We start from the raw sequence: 21,632 nt of genomic DNA on the forward strand, positions 1-21,632 counted from the left end.
GGACAGAGACAAAGACAGGCACGAGGTCTTGGAATTTTGTTCACTAACAAACCACCACACACCCACTACCCTAACATCCCTGGATGACCCTACAACTGACCAAGCCCCAAATCTGGGTTTACACAACCAAAACCCTACTAATATTGAGGGTAACTGCACTATTATAAGGAGAAACAACTTTGCCATATACAATTACACGGACATGAACCTTCCTACAAATGCTTTTGATATTTTCACCCGAGGGTTACATTTTGTCCCAACTAAACCCATGAATTTAACACAAGCTCTGATAGATTTAAAAATGTTTACCAGAGCTTTAAATTTAAATTTGATTTTTAAAGGGCAAACACTTAATGCAGCAGGCCCAACGCATACAAGTCTCTTTAACCCCCCACTACACCCAATAATTCTCTTCTTTGAAAAGTTAGTGGAGAATGACTTCAGGAAAGTATATAATAATCAAGAAATTCTACTTCATCCAAATTTTTCTGAACAAGAAATGAATTTTATTGAACACTTGCATGAAGAAAAAATCAGGGTCATGAAACCTGATAAAGGAGGGGGAATTGTCCTTATGTTCTCAGAGGACTACGAAGCCCACATGCACATTATGTTGCAGAATGACGAACAATACGAGACGGTTTCGCCTAAACGAGATCAATATAGCCTTTGCTGAGATTAAGTACTATCTTACTGACCTTCTATTACAACAGGCCATCAATGAAAAGGTCTATAACTACTTACATGTGGAAAAGCCCAGAATACCAGTCATCTTTGGGATACCTAAAACCCATAAAGGAATAAATCCACTACAATTCGGCCGATTGTATCAGGAGCAGGTGGAGTGACTGAGCCCCTGGGAAAATTTATTGATTACATGACTAAAGAATACACATCTTTATTGTCCCACGTTTGCAAGGATTCTTGGCACTTCCTCCGGGACATTCCCACCTCTTGCTACTCCCCAGACACCTTAATGGTCACAGTGGACATCAAAGATCTGTTTTCCAGCATCCCTCATCAAATAGGTTTGGAATGGTTTGCCCAATTTCTAGGCCAGAAGACAACCCTTAGTAACAAAATGTCCAACTTGCTCACGAAATGATGGAGATGGTTTTGTCCAACAACTTTATCTTTTTAATGGTGAATTATACCGCAACGCAAGGTTGCCATGGGGGCATCTTGTGCATCCTTCTACGCAAATGTAATATTGCACATGTGGGAGCATACATTCGTTCTAATACCCCATGGAAAGATCACATTCTGTTCTACAGACGCTATTTGGATGACATCTGTATTTTATGGTCTGGCTCTGAAGGGAACCTATCTGAATTCCTTATACACATCAATTCAACAACGAATTTCCTACAATTCACACACACAGTGGATCAGCACGAACTTAATTATCTGGACATTACTCTTTACAAGGACTACAATCAGAAAACTTTCCATTCCAAACTACATCGCAAGGCAACATTTTCCAACTCCTTGCTACACTTGAAAGTGCCCACCCACCATATCAAAAGAGGGGATCATTAAGGGCAGCTCATCAGAGCAAGTAGAATATGCAGTGGAGAAAGATTTTGATTCTGAGGTGGAATTTTGAAAAGCTTTTTGGAGAGAGGTTACCCTCTGGAACTATTTCTAACTCTAGCAGCAGAGGTAAAATCTGCGACATTCCCTCTACAAACCAATACTAGGGGTTTGTACCAGTGACCAACAATACACAAAACAAGGATACTGTTCACACTAACAGTTTTGCACACACATACTCATCAAATTCCTATGAATTGGAAGAAACAATCTTACATCACTGGCGGTTTTAACCCTCTTTGAAGAACTAAAAGACTATATACCACCTAAACCCAGTTTTGTTCGTAAAGAGGGGCCAATCTAAAGGAATTATTTGAAAGAAATCAAAGAAAAAGATGAAGGTAAAACAACCAAGGCTGGGCACTTTCAGATGTGGTGCCTGTGCCCAATGTCATGCCATATCTAAAGAAACAGCACCATACCTCCCGTCTAGGAACTACAAGACACACCCCACTGGATTTTACACCTGTGCCTCTAGAGGGTCAGATACTTGGGGATGTGCACCAACTGTCAAAGTTTCTATGTGGGCAAAACTGAGAGGAATTAAGGAAACGTATCTCGAGCATCTTTATGACATGACCAGGAAGAAGGAAACCAATGCCTTCTATAAACACTCACTCTCCTGCCCAGATCCCAAAATTCAGTTTCTAGTTCTGGAACAGGTTGAGCCAGATGCAAGAGGTGGTGACTGGGAATCCACCTTGGGCTACCGTGAACTATTATGGCAGTTGAGACTGAATGCAGGGAAGCCACCAGGTCTGAATGGGATGATCAGTATTAAACCGGTCCTCAAGCTTAGGAGGGCTAGGTTATAACTCTCATACTTGACCCCCTTCATACTACAGCATCCCCACACAGCATATTAAATTACTGAACATCCACGGTTTTAGGATTCTGACTAATAAATCAAATTCTCTATGAAATGGTATATGGATGGGCATCAAAAATATCTCACGCACATTTTATTGCATGTCTTTATCAGTGCAAAGTAATAATAAAAAGAAAAAGTTTTTAACAATTCACTGACAATCCAAACACATCTTTAAGCATATTCCTTAACAATCTACAACCCCAACCAGACTTCAGACTTTTATGTTCTGAAACCTAGGAAACTGGTATTTTAAAATGTTTTTATGATTAGTCATTTTATTTAAGTGCAGATGTTGTTGCAAACATTTCATTTTTGAGTTGGTATAATGACTAACTTTTTAACATCCAACTCCAAAGCACCACACCTTAGTACTAGACTTACTAATTAATTAATTGTATAATTGCTAGGCTATTTAATGGAGGTTACTGCATACTGCATTTTGTTTTCACTTGATAAAGCTCAGGACTGCCTGAGCGAAAGCGCTTGTGTGATTTTATCTGTGATTTTTGGAATACTTCAGTGTGATTTTATCTGTGACTTTTGGAACACTTCAGAAATAAAAATACAGCCTTGTGGACTTTAGCAGAGTTCTGGTTCCTTTCTTCAAGGTCGTGGATTATTCTTTGCTTGTCTTTGGTTTTTTGTGCATTAACAAAACAGAACCAGCTAACAGCAAGAAAGGTCCTGCAAGCTCTCGGCTACATGGCATCCTGCATAATATTGATTCCACATGCCAGACTACATATGAGAAAGTTACAGTGGTACCTAAGGAATTTATGGTCTCAGCACAAGCACAGCCTAGAAACCCAAATTCCAATAATTCCATGCCTGAAGCAAGAATTCCAATGGTGGGCTCAGGCCTGTCAATCAAACAAGGGACTGCCCTTCCACACCACTCAACCAAGCCAGACCATCACAACAGACGCCTCAGACCTCGGTTGGGGCACACATGCTGGACAAGTGCATACAAGGCTTATGGACTCAAGACCAGCTGCACCTACACATAAATCAAAAGGAAATGCTGGCAGTAAAACTGGCAATTCAGGCATTCAGACCATTTCTTCGACAGGGTCAACTGCTAAGGACGGACAACACCACAGTTATGTGGTACATCAACAAACAGGGAGGCACACATTCATACCCTCTATGCCGGATGGCAATGGACCTCTGGAATGTGGCACTGAGCTTCAACATTCAGTTACAAGCAATTTTGTGCCAAGAAAAGAAAATATACTAGCAGACATCCTAAGCAGAACTACCACGGATGCCCACGAATGGATGCTGCATCCGGACATCTTCAAAACCATTACAGGAAATGGGGACTACCAGAAATAGACTTATTTGCATCCCCACACAATCACCAACTGAAAAATTCTGCACAAGGACGTACCACCCACTTGCTTGGAAAGTGGACTCCCTATCTTTCAGTTGGAAAAACCTGACAGCATATGCATTCCCACCTCTTCCTTTGATGCACAAGGTGCTATTGAAGATCAAAGAAGACCGTCCAAGGATCATCCTGATAGCTCCAGACTGGCCAAGGCAACATTGGTACCCATTACTGAGGAGTATGTCTCGGGAACAAATATGGCCTCTGCCCCTAGTTCCCTTGCTGTTAACACAGAACAACTTCAAAACCCTGCATCCAAGCCTGAAAACACTGCAACTGGCTGCCTGGAACATGGCATAAGACCAAATAACCCAGATTTATCTCAAAGGGTTAAAGACATTATCTTGGAGGCTCGCAGACCCTCAACAAGAAAAAATTATTCAACAAAATGAAAAAGATATCTCATTTGGAGTACTGCAAAAGGAGAGAATGTGTCACTGGTAAACATAGCTAACATCCTGGAATACTTGGCAGAGCTCTTCCACAACGGCCTGTCCTATTCTTCCATTAAGATTCATGCATCAGCTATTTCAGCAGAATACAACTTGGATCCTCCAGTCTTCTCACATCCTCTACTCAGGCAGTTTCTGAGAGGAATTAAAAATGTAAAACCACCTAGGAAGCCACCATTGCCAGCATGGGACTTGAACTTTGTGCTAGAAAAGTTGACACTCCCTCCTTTCGAACCAGCAGCAACAGCAGAATTACAATACTTATCATGGAAAACTGCTTTCCTGCTTGCAATCACTTCAGCAAGAAGGGTATCTGAGCTACAGGCATTAATGGCAGTACAGCTGTTCCTGATCTTCCATCAAGATAGTGTCCATGAGAACTAATCCTACTTTTATGCCAAAGGTGGTCTCCAGGGTATCTTTAAATCAAGCTATCCACCTACCTACATTCTTCCCCAACCCACAGAACAGGGGAGAAAGACTGTTGCATACCTTGGATGTACATAGACAATTACGTTACTACTTGGACAGGACCAAGAGCAATAGAAAAACTGACCAGCTACTGGTAGCATATGCAACAGGAATGGAAGGAAAAGCAATTTCAAAACAGACAATCTCTAAGTGGATAGGAAATTGCATTAGATTTTGTTACTCCTACCATGGGAAGAAAACTCCAGAAAACATCAGGCCTCACTCTCTACAAGAGCTGCAGCCACTACCACAGCTTTTTTACGAGGAGTGGCTACCAAAGACATTTTAGAGGCTGCTACTTGGAGCTCCGTGCATACATTTGCCAAGCATTATAATTTACCTTTATACTCCAGATCCCGAGCAGGTTTTGCCACTGCTGTTTTGCAAGGGATCTTAACTACACCATAATCTTATCATTCCTCCTCCCCCAGTTTGGCTATGGTATTCTACCCATTTGTAAGGACTGCAGATGCATCCTTGAAGGACATAGTACAGTTTTGTACCTACCATAAATGTAGATGTCCGATAGGCATGCATCTGCAGTCAGGATTACCCACCCTCCTTCCCACTGTGGTACTCCTAGGGTATTTGCCCATCTTGTAGCTAGCTGGGGGAATCTATTATGGTGTGTTTGTTTGTATATATGTACATACATGCTTATTTTTTGTTTGCTCTCTACTATTTGGAACCATTTGCATTTATCCAAATTTAGCCTTCCTAGAGGGCACCTGGCATCTGGGGCAAGAAACACTGAGGAATATGGCGTTGGCTGATGCCTTTATACCCGAAGAACTGCAGCTATGACGTCGGGTGAAGTGCGACACCAGCCGAGGCCAGACCCAGACTTTGGAATCCGGCCGACCGAAGGGCTGCCTGACGACAGGACAACCCATTTGTAAGGACTGCAGATGCATGCCTATCGGACATCTACATTTATGGTAGGTACAAAACTGTACTTTATTCACAGTCTTATTTTTAGTAGTTGACCCCAGTCCCAAGTTAGCGCTGACATTGTGTTTCAAGTTCTTAGAAGAACAGACATGCTGATCCTGTTTAGAAGAACAAGCGTGATAATCTTCAAAGGAAACATTACCACCACGCTTGTTCAAAACTGCAACACAGTCAACATTAAATGGAGCACAAACCTCATGCACAAGTAGCGGTTTTTCTTCCAAAACGCGCTGACAGTCTAGATTTAGTTTTTTAGCTGATTTGAGGAAGATAAATGACTTGTCTTACCCTGGTTCTTCGCGGATCGCGTTTGCATGCTGGAGAAGTTCTTCCGATAATTCTGCTCACCTCTTCTGTTCTCTGTATTCCCTTCTGGACCCTCAGTAGCAATATTTTCGAAAGAAACGCTCTTACGACTTCCCCCAGTCTCAACTGAAGAGCATGAAGATACTTCTTCACTTCCTGTGACTCGTCTTTTAACATTTTTATTGAAACGGCGCCCTCTACGGGGCCAGCTGTATATCTCATTCTTTTCATAATCTTGAATATCTCTGTTTAGCTTGGATTTCTTCCTGGCCATAACATCACTTTCTACTTTTTTCAGTTTATCATTAATATTCTTAAAATTTAGCTGAAAGACGGCAGTGGAAGCTCTATTAGTAAGATCTTGTTGTAGCTCAGTTATTTTTTGTGTGCAAACTGTCCATAACTCTCTGATTTCTTTTAATGAGTATTTTTAACCAAGTTAAGCAGCAATCCTGTGCTGCTTGCCTCCATTCAGATAATAAGTCACTTTCATCTTCCTTGAAACCACCTGCTGGTAGTTAATCTATACGCAAGCCTCTAGGAGTTATATTAAGCATCACATATTTCTCAAGCAACTTGGAATCAGAAAAAATAGTCATTTCCTCAGACATTACACGTTCTAAATGTGCAAAACCTTCTAAGCATGAATCATTGATGTCCATAGTCCATAAATCGGAGGCAGCACACTTACGCTCTCTTTCCTTCAGCAATTCAGCAAAAGAAAGTGTCTCACCACTCTGAACTCCTTCAGCACAAGATTTCTCCATAATAATACTGGAAAGCAGAAACACCAAATCTTCAAAAAGACACACCACAAAATAAGCAGTCAGAGCGTGAGACCAAAAGAGAAGCAGCTTTAATCCATCACTCCTGTCCTGGTACCTCGGCAATTCGCCTTCAATGGAACACATTTACAAACTTGCACATTCTCTTTTTATATATTCATCAATTAAGACAATTAATCAATTAATTAATTCATCAAACATTTGAACCCTATCAACACTGTGACAAAATCCAACAGATTTAATTTCCTTAATCAGAGGCTCCCAGGCCCACCCTGACAGAGGTTCTCAGCCACCTTCTGACAAAAGGCCCAGGGTTGAGCATACAGACGCCCTTTCTTCAGATGAAGCCTCTGGTGACTCTGATCACTCAGATACCCAGGAAGAGTCCTTCCAGGCCTAAGAGGATTCTGATGCGGAGGAATCTTTTCCTTCTGCCTCTCCTCCTGAGGATATTTCTTTTGGGGAAATTCTCCACTTATGAGAGAATATTTTCAGTGGCAAGGCCAGGAATTCTTCGACTCCAGGAAACGGCTTCGTACCTTCCTTAACCTTCCCCAACACAGGCCTTTAGCTATCCCTCCAGTGTTAGATGTACTGGATGATGTGTACTCAGATTCGAGTGCTTCTCCTGATTCTCTCCCCCCTGCTCCTGTCAAGCCGGACAGATACTACAGGGTTCCTGAAACTCACAAACATTTCTTTAAGGCCCATTCTGTTGATCTAGAAACAATTTCCCAGGGGCCCAAAGGGGTGACCACATCCACGGCCAAAAATCCTTTGCCCTCAGACAGGGAAGCTAGGTCCCTGGAGAGGTGGGGCAAAAAAGTTTATACCTCAACCACACTTGCCATGAGGGCCCTTAATTGCCTTTTTCATATGTTTCAGTATCAGGATTTCTTTATGGATGATTTGCAGAAAAAGTTAGCCTCTCCTGAGCCTTTAGATAGAAAGGCCTTGCAGGATTTGGTCCATAACACACAGCAGGTTAGCAAGCATTTTCTTCAGTGTGGTTATGATGCATTGGAAGCTTCATGTAGGGCAGCTATGACAGGGGCCGTCATACGTAGACATGCATGGTTGAAAGAACAGGCATTGCCAGATCATGTTAAAGTAAAGCTTCTAGATGCACCTCTGGAAAAACACAAGCTATTTGGTGCTAATGCTCAGGATGTGTTGAAATCAATTGAGGAAAAGGCTAAATCAGTGCAAACAGTCAAGGATTTCCTCCATGTTCAGCCACCAAGGTTCAGCAGGAATTAGCCTTCTAAGAATTGGTCCTTTCCGGACACTGACAAGTTTCAAAGGGGAAAAAACAGGCGTGCCCAAGGAAGAGGGCAATACAGAGGCTCCTACAGGGGATGCCAATGGCAACCGACTAATCAGAGAGGTGGCGCAGGGACTTCCCCTGCTGCACAGGGACAATCACAATGACTTGACTTTCACACCGCCGACCAAGGCTCAAAGAGAAGCACCTTTAGGCGGAAAATTGTCCTTATTTTCAAAAAATTGGCACATTTTTACAAAGGACAAATGGATTCTGGACATAATAGACAAAGGCTACAGGTTCCACTTCCATACTTTACCAACAAGACAAGGCATGTCCAACCTGCCACAAAATGAAAGGGCAGAGGCATTGGTACAAGTTTCAAAACTGATAAAAATCAAAGCAATAGAAAAGGTACCTCCTCAGAAACAAGGCCAGGGATTTTATTCAAGACTGTTCCTTGTTCCAAGAAAAGAAAAACAATGGAGACCTATACTGGACTTGTCTGCTCTAAACACGTTTCTCATTGTACCAAAATTCAAAATGCTGACGCCCCAGCAACTCCTTCCCATGCTGGGCAAGGGGTCTTGGCTGGTTACTCTGGACCTCAAGGAGGCATACCTGCATGTCCCAATCAGACACAGTTGCAGAAGATACCTCAGATTTCTTGCAGGGTCAGAGCATTATCAATTCTCAGCATTGCCTTTTGGCTTATCTACTGCGCCCAGAGTATTCACGAAATGTCTGGCATCAGTAATTGCACACTGCAGACTCCAGGGGATACAAATATACCCTTACCTGGACGACTGCCTTATACAAGTGGACAGCAAGCAAGCCTTGACAAAAAAATTGAGTTATGTCATTCACTTACTACAGGCTTTGGGATACACAGTCAACTTACAAAAATCAAGACTACTGCCATCCCAGCAAATAATTTTTCTAGGAGCCAAACTAGACACAGAATCACAAATGGCTTACCTCACAGAAGAGAAGCAAGAACAATTACCACATTATTTCAAAAGTCTAGCAAAGCTCACCCAGATGACTGCAAGGAAAATCCTGCAGGCCCTGGGTTTCATGGCATATTGCATTCTACTGGTTCCACTGGCAAGACTACACATGAGAAAATTACAATGGTACCTAAAAAGTTTATGGTCTCAACACAGCCACAACTTGGAAGCAATTATTCCACTTATCCCATGTCTACAAAGGGAATTTCTGTGGTGGGCCCAAGCAAGCCAGTTAAACAAAGGTATGCCTTTCAAAAAACCTCAAACAAGCCAAACCATTACAACAGACGCCTCAGACCATGGATGGGGGGCGCACATGGAGGGCAGATGCATTCATGGAAAATGGACTCCCCAGGAAGTGCATCTTCACATCAATCAAAAAGAGATGTTAGCAGTAATTCATGCTATCGAGGCCTTCGGAAAATATCTTCAACAAGGTCATCTGCTAATAAAGACAGACAACACCACTGTTATGTGGTACATAAACAAACAGGGAGGTACTCATTCTTACCCCCTTTGCAGAGTAACAATGACTCTTTGGGAAAAATCCCTGAAACTGAACATACAGCTGCAATCCAAGTTTGTTCCGGGCAAGGACAATGTTCTGGCGGACAGTCTAAGCAGAAACATCCTGGACCCGCACGAATGGATGTTGCATCCAGACATTTTTGCACAAATAACTCTTGCATGGGGGAGACCGGACATAGATCTCTTTGCTTCCCACCTCAATCATCATCTGAAAAAGTTCTGCTCGAGGACACACCATCCACAAGCCTGGAGAATAGATGCTCTCTCATTCAGCTGGAACTCCCTAACAATCTATGCATTCCCACCTCTACCATTAATGACCAAGGTGTTACTGAAGCTCAAAGCAGAGCAACCCAATGGCATCTTAATAGCTCCAGATTGGCCAAGACAGCACTGGTATCCATTACTAAGGAGCATAACTTGCACCAAGCTGTGGCCCCTTCCTCAATGGCCTCTACTCTTGACTCAGCACAATTACAGGACAGTTCACCCCAACCTGCAAACTCTGCAGCTGACAGCTTGGAGGGTTCCATGATTTCTCCCCATATCTCTCTCTCTCCAAGGAAGTTCAACAGATATTACTGGAAGCACACAGACCTTCCACCAGAAAGACTTATTCAGCCAAATGGAAGAGATTCAACATCTGGAATGCCAACAAGGGACAGGATGCATCAGTAATGAGCATCCCACAGATACTGGAATACTTGGCAGAAATGCTGCATAATGGGCTTCCCTATTCTTCCATAAAAATACACGCTTCAGCAATTTCAGCAAAATACAACACCGATCCACCTGTGTTTTCACATCCTTTGCTAAGACAATTTCTAAGAGGGATAAAGAATATCAAACCTCCCGGAAAACCACCAGTGCCTGCATGGGACCTCAACTTTGTGTTAGAGAAATTAATTCTTCCTCCTTTTGAACCAGCAGCATCTTCAGAATTGCAATTTCTTTCCTGGAAAACAGTTTTCCTGTTGGCAATTACCTCAGCAAGAAGAGTTTCGGAGATACAGGCCCTCATGGCAGTTCCTCCTTTTCCCATTTTTCATCAGGACAGGGTTTTTTAAGAACCAATACTACTTTTATGCCAAAAGTGATATCCAGGGTGTCTCTAAATCAAGCAATTCACCTGCCTACTTTCTTCCCCAATCCTCAAAATAAAGGGGAAAGGCTGCTGCACTCTTTGGACATACACAGACAACTACGCTACTACTTGGACAGAACAAAGGCCAACAGAAAGTCAAACCAACTTTTTGTAGCATACGCTCCTGCAGTGCAAGGAAAGGCAATTTCCAAACAAACAATTTCAAAATAGATTGGACATTGCATCGGATTTTGTTATTCTTTTCATGGAAAGGGTGTGCCAGCCAATATCAGGCCCCACTCCACCAGAGCTACGGCCACCTCCACAGCCTTCCTAAGAGGGGTGGCTACAAAGGACATTCTAGAAGCTGCTACATGGAGCTCCGTGCATACATTTTCCAAACACTACAACTTGCCTTTATATTCCAGATCCCGAGCAGGATTTGCTTCAGCAGTCCTGCAGGGCATTTTAGCTATACCATCCTTATCTTAGAGCATACCACCCCCAGCTTGGCTATGGTATTCAACCCATATGTAAGGACTGCAGTTGCATTCTTGAAGGACATAGTACAGTTTTGTACCTACCATAAATGTAGATGTCCGATAGATATGCAACTGCAGTCAGGTTTTCCCTCCCTCCTACTCCTCTGTATTTTGGGTCCACTTCCCTCCTTTTATAATTAGCTGGGGATATCTGTTATGGTGTATCTGTTTATTACTGTTGTGTGTGTCTGGAATTTTTAATCCAGTTTCTAAATTTAGCCTTCCTTGGAGGGCACCTGGCATCTGGGGCAAGAAACACTGAGGAAGATGGCGTCGGCTGATGCTTTTATACCCCAGCCGCTCTGACGTCGGGGAGGAGGCGACATCAGCCGACGCCGGACCCAGACTTTGGAATCCGGCCGACCGAGGGCTGCCTGAGGCAGGACAACCCATATGTAAGGACTGCAGTTGCATATCTATCGGACATCTACATTTATGGTAGGTACAAAACTGTACTTTGTGTACCTACCATAAATGTAGATGTTAGTGTATTCACTGTTGCAGTCCAGGTTACCCACCCACCATCACCCTTTCTTTGCTAGGACTTATCTGTACTTCTCTATTCTATACAACCTATGTGGCGTATTTGCTTGTCGATGAAGGTAATGTTTATTTTAGTGCATGCTTTTTATAAGCAACATTTTTAGCCTACCCTTTTGGGGGCACCTGCCATCTGGGGCAAGAAAAACTGAAGAAAATAGCATCGGCTGCATCTTGTATACCTCTGGCGCACTGACGTCAGGGAAGAGGCAACAGCAACTGACGCCGGACCAGGACTTTGGAATTCAGGCCGACTGCGGGTAGCCTACCAGCAGGATAACCCAAGTGTAATGACTGCAACAGTGAATACACTCGAACATCTACATTTATGGTAGGTACACAACTGTACTTTCTACCCTGGGGTCTATGTATGCAGAGTATCAGAAGGTTTTCTCCTCCAGAATGGCCACCCGTCTTTCCCTGTCTAATGCATCCATGATGCTGATATCCCATGCAGCAGAGGTTTGGCATTGTCTGAAGGCTTCATGCCTGGATGCGGCTGTGTGACTTTGTGTAACCTTTCAAGACATCCTTTGTCAATGCTCCTTTTGATGGATCAACCTTGTTTGGGCCCAGTGTTCGAGACACACTCCTGCAGTGAGAAAGATGGGGAAGAGACTGTCTGCCATCGGGATCCGCTTTTCTACTCCACAAAGGTCCTTCTCCAGGAAACAACATGAGTAAAAAGATCTTTCAAGAAATCTTAGGGTTAATTTCAGGATTCTCTGGGAGAATTTTCCCCCAGAAGCAGAAGGAGAAATAACCAGAATGGTAGACTCTGCCTACACGGGTGAGAGGGTCTGCAAAACCAAGGGTCTCGAGTGTCATCCTAGGACAGACCCTTCCAGTGCCCCTGAATGATTGCCCTGCTGCCTTCCTTTGGAGGCAGTCGGGAGGTGCTTTTCCTTGCACCCTGGAACCTGGAAAGCCATCACAAATGACTGTTGGATGCCAAGAATCATATCCAGATGATGCTGTATTCCCTTTTTAGAAGAACCAAAAGAAAAGTCCTTCCTTCCCGATGTTCCACCCAGTTGGAGGGAGGATGCTGTTGTAGAAGTTGCAGAATTACTGAGAGAGAGTCATCCAGGAGGTTCCCCCCAACCAAGTCAGATTGGGTGTTTTATTTGGTGCCCAAAAAGGAAAGCGATTTGAGGCCAGTTCCGGACCTGACATCGATGAACAAATGGTAAAGAACATGAAGTTCAGGATGGTCATGGTTCAGTGCATCCTACTGTACTGAGGATGAATGAGTGGATGTGCTCAGTAGACCTAAGGGACACACACTACCACATCAAGATGGACAGGCTCTGCAGAAAGTATCTTCATTTCAGGCTGGGAGCCAGTTTTTTTCAGTTCATATCACTCTGGTTTGGTCTCACCACAACCCACAACCCCCACAGTGTTGACTAAATGCTTGGCGGTGGTTGCAGCTTATCTCAGGCTGTAGGGATTTCAGGTATTCCTCTATCTGAATGACCGCTCCAACCAGGCATCATCTGCTTCAGGCCAGGGGATTATCTGTTGCAGCTGGCTCCATGTCTTGACATAACTCTCCGCTTAGAAAAATCTCAGCTAGAACCAGTTCAAGTGATGCATTTCATAGGGACATGTCTGGATAGAGCAGTTTCTCAGGTGTGTCTCACGGTGGATCAAGTGTTGAACCTACGCCTTCATGTCAAGCAAATTCTGAATTTACCAAATCCTGTAGCGAGTTTGATTCTCAGAGCTCTTGGTTTTATGGTGGTTACAATACGCCTTTTGCCCATAGCATGCCTTTACATGAGAATCTTACAGTGGATGTTAGCTGCTCAATGGTCTCTACACAGAAATCCTCCACACCTTCCCATCAGACATTCCTGAGTATGCAAAGAATCTTTGCTATGGTATCTTCACTTTGCAGATGTTACTCAAGGATGACCCTTAATTTTTCTTTCTCCAAATGCCACGTTGACCAGACCACAGACCCCTCCCAGATGGGGGGGCATTTTCTGGGTTGGATGGTTCAAGGCACGTGGATGCCCCAGACCACCAACTTGCATATCAGTTTTCTAGAGACGAGCAGTTCTTTGGGTGTTGCAAGAGCTACACAATTTTCTTCCTCTAAGGACGATTGCAGTACAGACTGACAATGTTGTCAGTGGTCTAGTAAATCAGACAAGGACGAACCAGGTCTTACCCCCCTGTGTTGAGAAGCTATGAGAGTGTGGCAGTGGGCAGTCTCAGCCAACTGCTTTCTATTGGCAATACACATTCTGGTAGCCATTACTTCAGCAGGGAGAATGAGCTTACAGGTTCTTTCCTCTAATTTTCCATATTTAATATTTCATAAAGATAGAGTAACCTTACGTGCTAACCCATCCTTCTTGCCTAAAGTTGCTACAGTAGCCAATATCAACCACTCCATTAACCTTACTGTTTTCTTCCCTAACTTTCAAAATAAAGGCGAGTACACTTTCCATTTACATGATGTACACATGCAATTAAATTTTTATCTAGATAGAACTAAGGATTTCAGGACATCGGAACAACGGTGTATATCTTTTTCAGACACTAAAAGAGGTAAAGCAATTACTAAGACCTTTGGCAAGATGGTTAAGACTGTATCTGCTTTGTTTATTCTTCTAATAATGTCACTGTACTTGGTCAGCTTAAACCCCATGTGACAAGGTCTCTGTGGCAGCTTCTCAAGGTTTTTGGTCAAGAGTATCTATTGATGACATTTGTGCAGGTGCTACATGGTTGAATCCTCATATCTTTATTGCGAATTATAAATTGGACATCACTTCCAGGAATAGGAATGCCTTTGGCTATGCTGTGCTCAGGAATAGTCTTCCATGAGGACCATCCTGGGTTCCTGTAACTTGGGACTCTGTCCACAGGTGAATGAATGAAGATAACATCAGATAAATAAGTTATGTTCTTAACATAACGTTCCATACGTGTTGTCTATCTGCATTCTTCATTAACCTTCCCCCAGTCCTAGACTTCGAGTTACTTGATGGATGTGTTCATGGAACCACAGTTCCTGTTTGAGCTGGCATTGTTCTGTCTGTTTCTTCTGATGGTTATTTTTTAGCAGACCATGGCCAATAGTGGCAGCAAACTCAATCTGAAGTACTTTGGGGGGGGGGTTATGGGTAGGGAGGAAGAGCTCGAACTTCGAATCTCAAGATAGTGAAATGGCCGAGTCTGTTACAAGGGTCAGAACAGAGAGCAATAGGTTAATGAAGAATGAAGATGCACAACACTGATGGAACATTATGGTAAGAACATGACATTTTTTAATCTCAAACTTCAAAAAATAGTAAGAACATTAAACTACTGGGCCCAGGCAGTAAAGATGTTCTCTCTCAGATTTGAATGAAGCCAGAGAAACAACCTCTGTAAGAAGTATGGCTTAGTAGCTCTGTAGGAGGTGTAGACATGTTAAAATGGTTTTATGACTTCCAGCAGCTGCACCAGGTCTGAACAGTGCTCTTGTGTGTGTATTATTGACATGTAGGTGCTAAAGTCCTGGCAGCTTCTAGTGTTGGTGTTAGCATGGGAACCAGAAGTCACCTGACCAGATGTATGTGATCTCATTCTGTACAGAAATAATGCTCTATTAGAGGAGACTGAAGTCTGTTAGTCTGTTCTTGGACCCTGACAAAAGAGGAAGACCACTCACCCACTTCATCTTGCCTTGTGCTAGTAAGTGACAAGGGATAGTAATTCTCTAAATCAGTTAGGAAAATCGTTAAGTATTGTTTTTCTGCAGCTGTGTGAATCTTTCCAGCTGTGTTATCTGTAATATTTCCTCTGGTGTTTACTGTAAATAGATGTTTAGTATTTCTTGTATTATTTATTATTAAATATATTTAAACTTCTCATTGTGGCTGGTCCTTCTAGAAAAATATTTAAGTTTTGAGAGTATTTGCATATATTTGGTAATAACTCTGACCACTCCTGAAAGGCTTGATGTTTGGTCAACATTACCATTGATGTTAATATTAATTTCACTCCATATAATTGGGTACTCTTGCAAGAGCCTTAAGTAGCTGGTTTTGTAGTGCCTGGTAGCAGTGATAACTACCTTGTCTGGGCAGAAGGGAGCATAGCTAGTAAACCTGAGCCAGCCTTTCCCATGTGTGTGGGTGTGTGTGTGTGTGTGTGTGTGTGTGTGTGTGTGTGTGTGTGTGTGTGTGTGTGTGTGTACCTGTGTGTGAGGTACTTGGAGCAGGGACACGAAGCACTGATTTCACAGAGACAGTGGTGGAGGACTTGGCTTGGGCACTTGACTGAGGACTTAACTCTGCAGCTGCACCAGTGGGGAGTCTTACTGGGGAACTGAGGCACCCAGAACCCGGGCTTAGTGTGTGCCCTGTTTGCTCTTGAGGAAATTTGTGCTTGATGCAGAGTTGTCTGCTTCTGGAAATATTGAGTGTATCCTTTTGTATTCCAAGTGAACATCCCTCTTCATTTTCAGTGGTGAGGATTCAAGCTTCTTGATTACTAGCCCAGAATGGGGATGTCACATATTGGTGGTAGTGGTGAGATACTGAGCTTCTGTAAGCAGTTGTCACTAAAGGTGTACATTCTCTCAGCAGCCACACAATAAACATTCAGAGTTTCATATCACAACCGTTTTTATTTATTTTTTATTAGTTTAGTTTAGTCAGGGAGAGCAAGCAAAGTTGTCAGGAGATTATGGAAAGCTGACAAAAAACCAGTTGGCCAAGGTGTGTGAAGCCAAAGGACTGGTACATGCCAACCCGACCAAAGAGGAAATTATTACAGCCTTAGTCACAGTCTACACCAGCATCCAGGAGGATAACCAGTCTGGGTATGGGAATTTGCAACCCTGAGAAACGGGACACTTCAACTTTTCCTCAGAGGATTTAAAAAATGTATCTGGAGTTAGAGACTTAAACTGGAGGCCAAGCATCTGGAATTAGAATCGGCAGAGAGACTGTGGTGTTTGGAGTAGAAGCAGCATCAGCTTGAGAGGGAGATGCTGACCCTTTGCCAGGGTTATGGAGGTAATGAGGAAGTGAATAGCTGAACCCCAGAAGCAATAAGGGTCAGTAAATTTCTTCCACAATGTACAGAGGGTGATAATTTTGATAGTTTTATTCATATATCTGAAAGGGTATGTAAACAGTATAATGTTGACCAAGGGCTCTGGGTATGATTCCTGACCCCCTTACTCCATGGTAAAGTTGTAACTGCTGTTTCTGAATTGTCTATTGATTAAAGTATGAAAAAGTAAAGACAGGTTTACTTGAATGTTTTAAGTTAAACACCTGAAGCTTACCAAAATGTTTCATGAGCATCAATGCAAGGCAGATGAAAGTGTGTGTGTGATTATATTGCTGAGTTAAGCACTTATTTTCATAGGTGGGTGTCAGGTCACCACGTTTGAGGGGCTGGCAGACCTTTTGGTAAGGGAACAAGCCGTTAGCACTTTGCCTGAGGATACAATCTGGTTGGCAGACCGAGATTGTAACTCTGTAGATGTGCTGGGGAAAAAAGGGGATCCCTACTTAGCAAGCAGGGCATCACTATACAGGAAGGGGATACCCAGTACTGCACATGGGTATAAGGGAAACCATGGTGGGCAGCCTAAACCACAGCAACACAGTCTTCCAGTAACAAGGGAAGCCACTAGCTCAGGTACATGGCCACGTTCAAGGGTTAAATGTTTTAAGTGTAACCAGTGGGGCCATGTATCCTATAGATGTCCACTGAGGCAAGGTGGGGAACAAAAGATGGGGGAGCCAGCAAGTGGGAATAACCGTAGCCTGGAGACAAGAGGGGTAGCAAGCTATCACAAGAGGTTGTATCCTATCTTACTGGATGGAAAACAGGCCATTAAGAGAGAGAGACAGCGTCTAAAATAACTATTCTGAAGCCTGCAGTGGTTAAAAGAGGAGCAGTATTTGCTTGGGCAGTCCACTTCAGTCAGAGCTTTAGGAGGGAACCCCATTCCATATACCTTCAGCCAAGGTTCACCTTGACTGGGGGGCTGGAAAAGGAAGCAAGCAAGTGTGTATGTTTTGAGGATATTCTTGCAGATGCCTTGTTGGGGAATGATTTTCATAATGCAATGCTGTGTATGCATGCAGTTACAAGCAGTCAGGCTTGGAGACCGGCATGTGGGTCTGAGAGCCTTGGGAAGAGCCATACAAGGCACTACACCTGAAGCCAGGGATGGTGGTGTGGCTACTTCATTGAGGGAGCTTCCTTGTAGCAGTAATCCTGAGGGTGAGTCACAGCTGCTGGTAGGTACTGATGTTCCTGTGGACAGAGTGACTGCAAGGGCAGAGGTGAGTGGTAGTATCCAGGCTGAAAGTGAGGCACTGCTGTCAGTGGATACCAGACTTCCCATGAAAGGGGAGCTGGCAAGAGTCACAAAAGTAGAGCTGAGACAGACTCTGCTCTTAGATCCTACACTAAGAGGCTTGAGAGAGGTAGTTAGGGAGGCACCTAATTCTCTAGGGAAAAGGGGAGTCTGTATAAAGGCAGTCCCCAGGATACAGAAATCTGACATAAGGACAACCCATAGATAAGAACGGGCTGTTGCATTGTCGGAAATGTGAAAATAAATAAAAATTCTTAGTTGGCCAAATCTTACCTTAAAAATGAAGAATTATGTTGTACTTTCCTTTTCCCTGTTTTTTGTCCCAGTTTGTAAAGCTGCTTGCACGTCTTGTTAGAGCAGTTACTTCCACCTTCATGGAAAACAAGAGATCTAATTGGTTAAGAGATCTCTATGTTGGTTATCTGATTGGTCAAGTCCGCTGTCTTGTACAGTATTAAAGCAGGTACTGTACTGTAGAATGGGCAAATGACATTGCGGCTCACTTGGTGACTGGGCATCTGGCAGAGGTCGGAAAGTTCAGAAAAGAGTGGAAAACATTTGTGGGTGATGCCTGTTGTACAGAAATGTGAAGTGAAGCTTAAATTTTAACATATTGTTTTATGGAACGTTCTACTGTACTATAGTGTATGAACATAGTTAAGGTACTGTTATTGCACTGTACGTACAGTATTATCACTACAGTATTATGTTTTTTTTTTTTATTTGGAAGTGTTTCTATATGCAAACAAAAGAAAAAGTAATCTTAAACTGAGGAAAACATTTGACTAAATGACATTTAGTAAGAACCATATGTACTTGTTTCACCTTGCATACAAATTTGACTGAAGGACAAACTAAAAAAACGGATCTCGTCTTTAACCCTGGGATTGCCTGTATTGGAGCAAAGGCTTACTGTACAAAGAGTTGGACCCCTGAGGGAGGGTTAGAGGGTGAGGTAATACAGCAGTTGGTAGTGCCTAGAGCCTACCATCTGCCACTTCTAGCCATAGCCCATAACCCATGACATTCCTTTTGCAGGTCATATGGGTGTAAAGCATACCAAGAGATGTATTATGCAGAACTTTTATTGGCCTGGGATTGCAAGAAATGTAACAGGGTACTGCAGGGCTGGTGAGCAGTGCCAAAAGGTAGGCAAGGCAAGAGACAAGGTCAAAGTCCTTTGATGCCTTTGCCTGTGATTTGAGGAGCCATTTCAGACGACAGCTATGGATATTCTGGGGCTTCTAAGTTCCACAGGGAAGAAGTATATCATAGTGGTAATTGATTATGCTACCAGATACCCTGGAGTGGTGGCTCTGTCCTCCATTGAGGTAGAGAAGGTGGCAAGTGCTTAGCTAGAGATTTTCAACAGGGTAGTTTTCCCAAGAGAAATACTTACTGACAAAGGTGCCAATTTCATGTCAGACCTGCTGGCTTGTCTGTTGTAGCACTGTGGGGTGAAGCACCTGAAGACCACCCCCAGACTAATTGTCTTGTGGAGAGTTTAAACTCTACAATGAAGACCATGCTATGGGTATTTGCAGACCAGTTTGAGAGAATGGGACAAATATTTACTCCAGGTGCTGGTTGCATGCAGAGAGGTACCCTGGGAATCCACAGGTTTTTCACTGTTTGAGTTGCTGTATGGATATAGGGTGAGGGGGCCGTTAGATTTGATTTGCAATGAGTGGGAGGTGTGTGTGTGTGAATCCCACAAGGAGTCTGTTGTGGCACATGTCCTAAACCTCAGGACAAGGCTTAGGGAGCTCATGGGCTTGGCCCAGGAGAACCTGGCAGGAGCCTAACAGTAGAAAAATGTCTGGCATGTCAGTAATGCTCAATCCAAAGAGTATGCTGTGAAGCAGCAGGTTATGGCTTTCAGATCTGTCAGACATAAGCTGCAGGCAGCTTGGGAGGGACCCTTCAAAGTGGTAAGGAAGGTCAGTGATGTTAACTACATGGTAGAACTGCTAGGCAGGAGGCAGGGGCCCAAACTGTACCATGCTAACATGATGAAACCTTACCACGATAGGGAGGTCCTGGTGACAAGTATTTTTAGTATGAGGGGGATCTATGGTTACAGCAAGCCAGCCAGTAAAATCCCAAGTTACTATGGTGGAGCGTAAAGTTGCAGTCATATAATTTGAAAGTGCAGTACTTTAGTGGGGGTCAGCAATGCCAAGGCAGATGAGATCTCAAGACAGGGTATAGAGTAATGTACTCCCAGATAGGCTCATTCCTCTCAAGCAATATTTCTAAATGGGCACTTGAAAAAACTAGCTTGAGTCTACAAAGGGGGGATATAAGTGACAATAAGACATACTGCCAGTGATGCTAGGAGAAGTGGGGCAGTGGCTGTGTAACATATGGCAGCACAGCTAGCTGGAATTTAGTAAACAATTGTATGTCATCTGCGTATCAAACTGATATGTACAGATGTTTGTGTTTAAAAATGTATTTGTAAAGTTGCTTGTGTTAAAATGTATCAACAGTGTGTCCTGCTGGATATCGTTTTAACTGATTTATATGTATGTGTTTTGACAGAGGATACTGGAAGAGAAGAGGTTAATCTCAAACTTAAAAAAAAAGTGAGAAAATTAAACTACTGGACCTAGACCATAAAGATGTTCTCTCTTAGTTTTAAATAAAGCCAGAGACACAATGTATGTAAGAAGTATGGCTTAGTAGCTCTGTCGAAGTAGTAGAAGTGTTAAAACATTTTTTTTTACTTCAGGCAGCTGCACCGGATCTAAGCAATGCTCTTGTGTGTGTGTTACTGACATGTAGGTGCTAAATCCTGGCAGCTTTTAATGTTGGTGATAGAATGGGAACCAGAAGTCAGATGACCAGATGTATGTGATGTCATTCTTTACAGAAATAATGTTTTAATATTAAAGGAGACTGAAGTCTCTTAACAGTCTGTTCCTGGACCCTGACAAAGGTGGAAGATCACTCATCCACTTCATCTTGTCTTGTGCTGGTAAGTGACCAGGGATAGTAATTCTCTAAATCAGTTAGGAAAGTAGAGTGAGTATAGTTAAGTGTATTTTTCTGTAACTGTGTGAATCTTTCCAGCTGTGTTACTTTTATTATTTACTGTGATTGAAACTCTGTTTACTGTAAGTAGATATTTAGTATTTTCTTGTTCTTTATTATTAAATATATTTAAACTTTTCATTGTGGCTGGTCCTTCTAGAAAAATATTTGTTTTGAAAGTATTTGCATATATTTGGTGGTAACTCTGGCCACCCTTGAAAGCCTTACTGTTTGGTCAATATTACCATTGATATTAGTATTAATTTCATTCAGTATAATTGCATACCTTTGTGCGAGCCTTAGGTAGCTGGCTTTGTAGTGCCTTGTGGCAGTGATAACTACCTTATGATCTGGGTAGAAGGGGGCATAGCTAGTAAACCTGTACCATCCTTTCCCATGTAGGTGTGTGTTTGTGTGTTGGTTGGAAGAGGGACACTAAGCACTGGTTTCATAGACTGGTGGAGGA

The 21,632-nt window shown here is 42.9% G+C and overlaps 1 protein-coding gene across 1 annotated transcript in view; it reads left to right on the forward strand.

Moving 5' to 3' along the window:
- The window catches only part of STRIP1 (striatin interacting protein 1), a gene marked incomplete in the record, with an annotated part of 820,756 nt that overhangs the window by 232,014 nt on the left and 567,110 nt on the right, over window positions 1-21,632 (forward strand).

The sequence above is a fragment of the Protopterus annectens genome, chromosome 7.part0, assembly GCF_019279795.1.
Source record: "Protopterus annectens isolate FY-2018-M chromosome 7.part0, PAN1.0, whole genome shotgun sequence".
Taxonomy (NCBI): Eukaryota; Metazoa; Chordata; order Ceratodontiformes; family Protopteridae; genus Protopterus; species Protopterus annectens.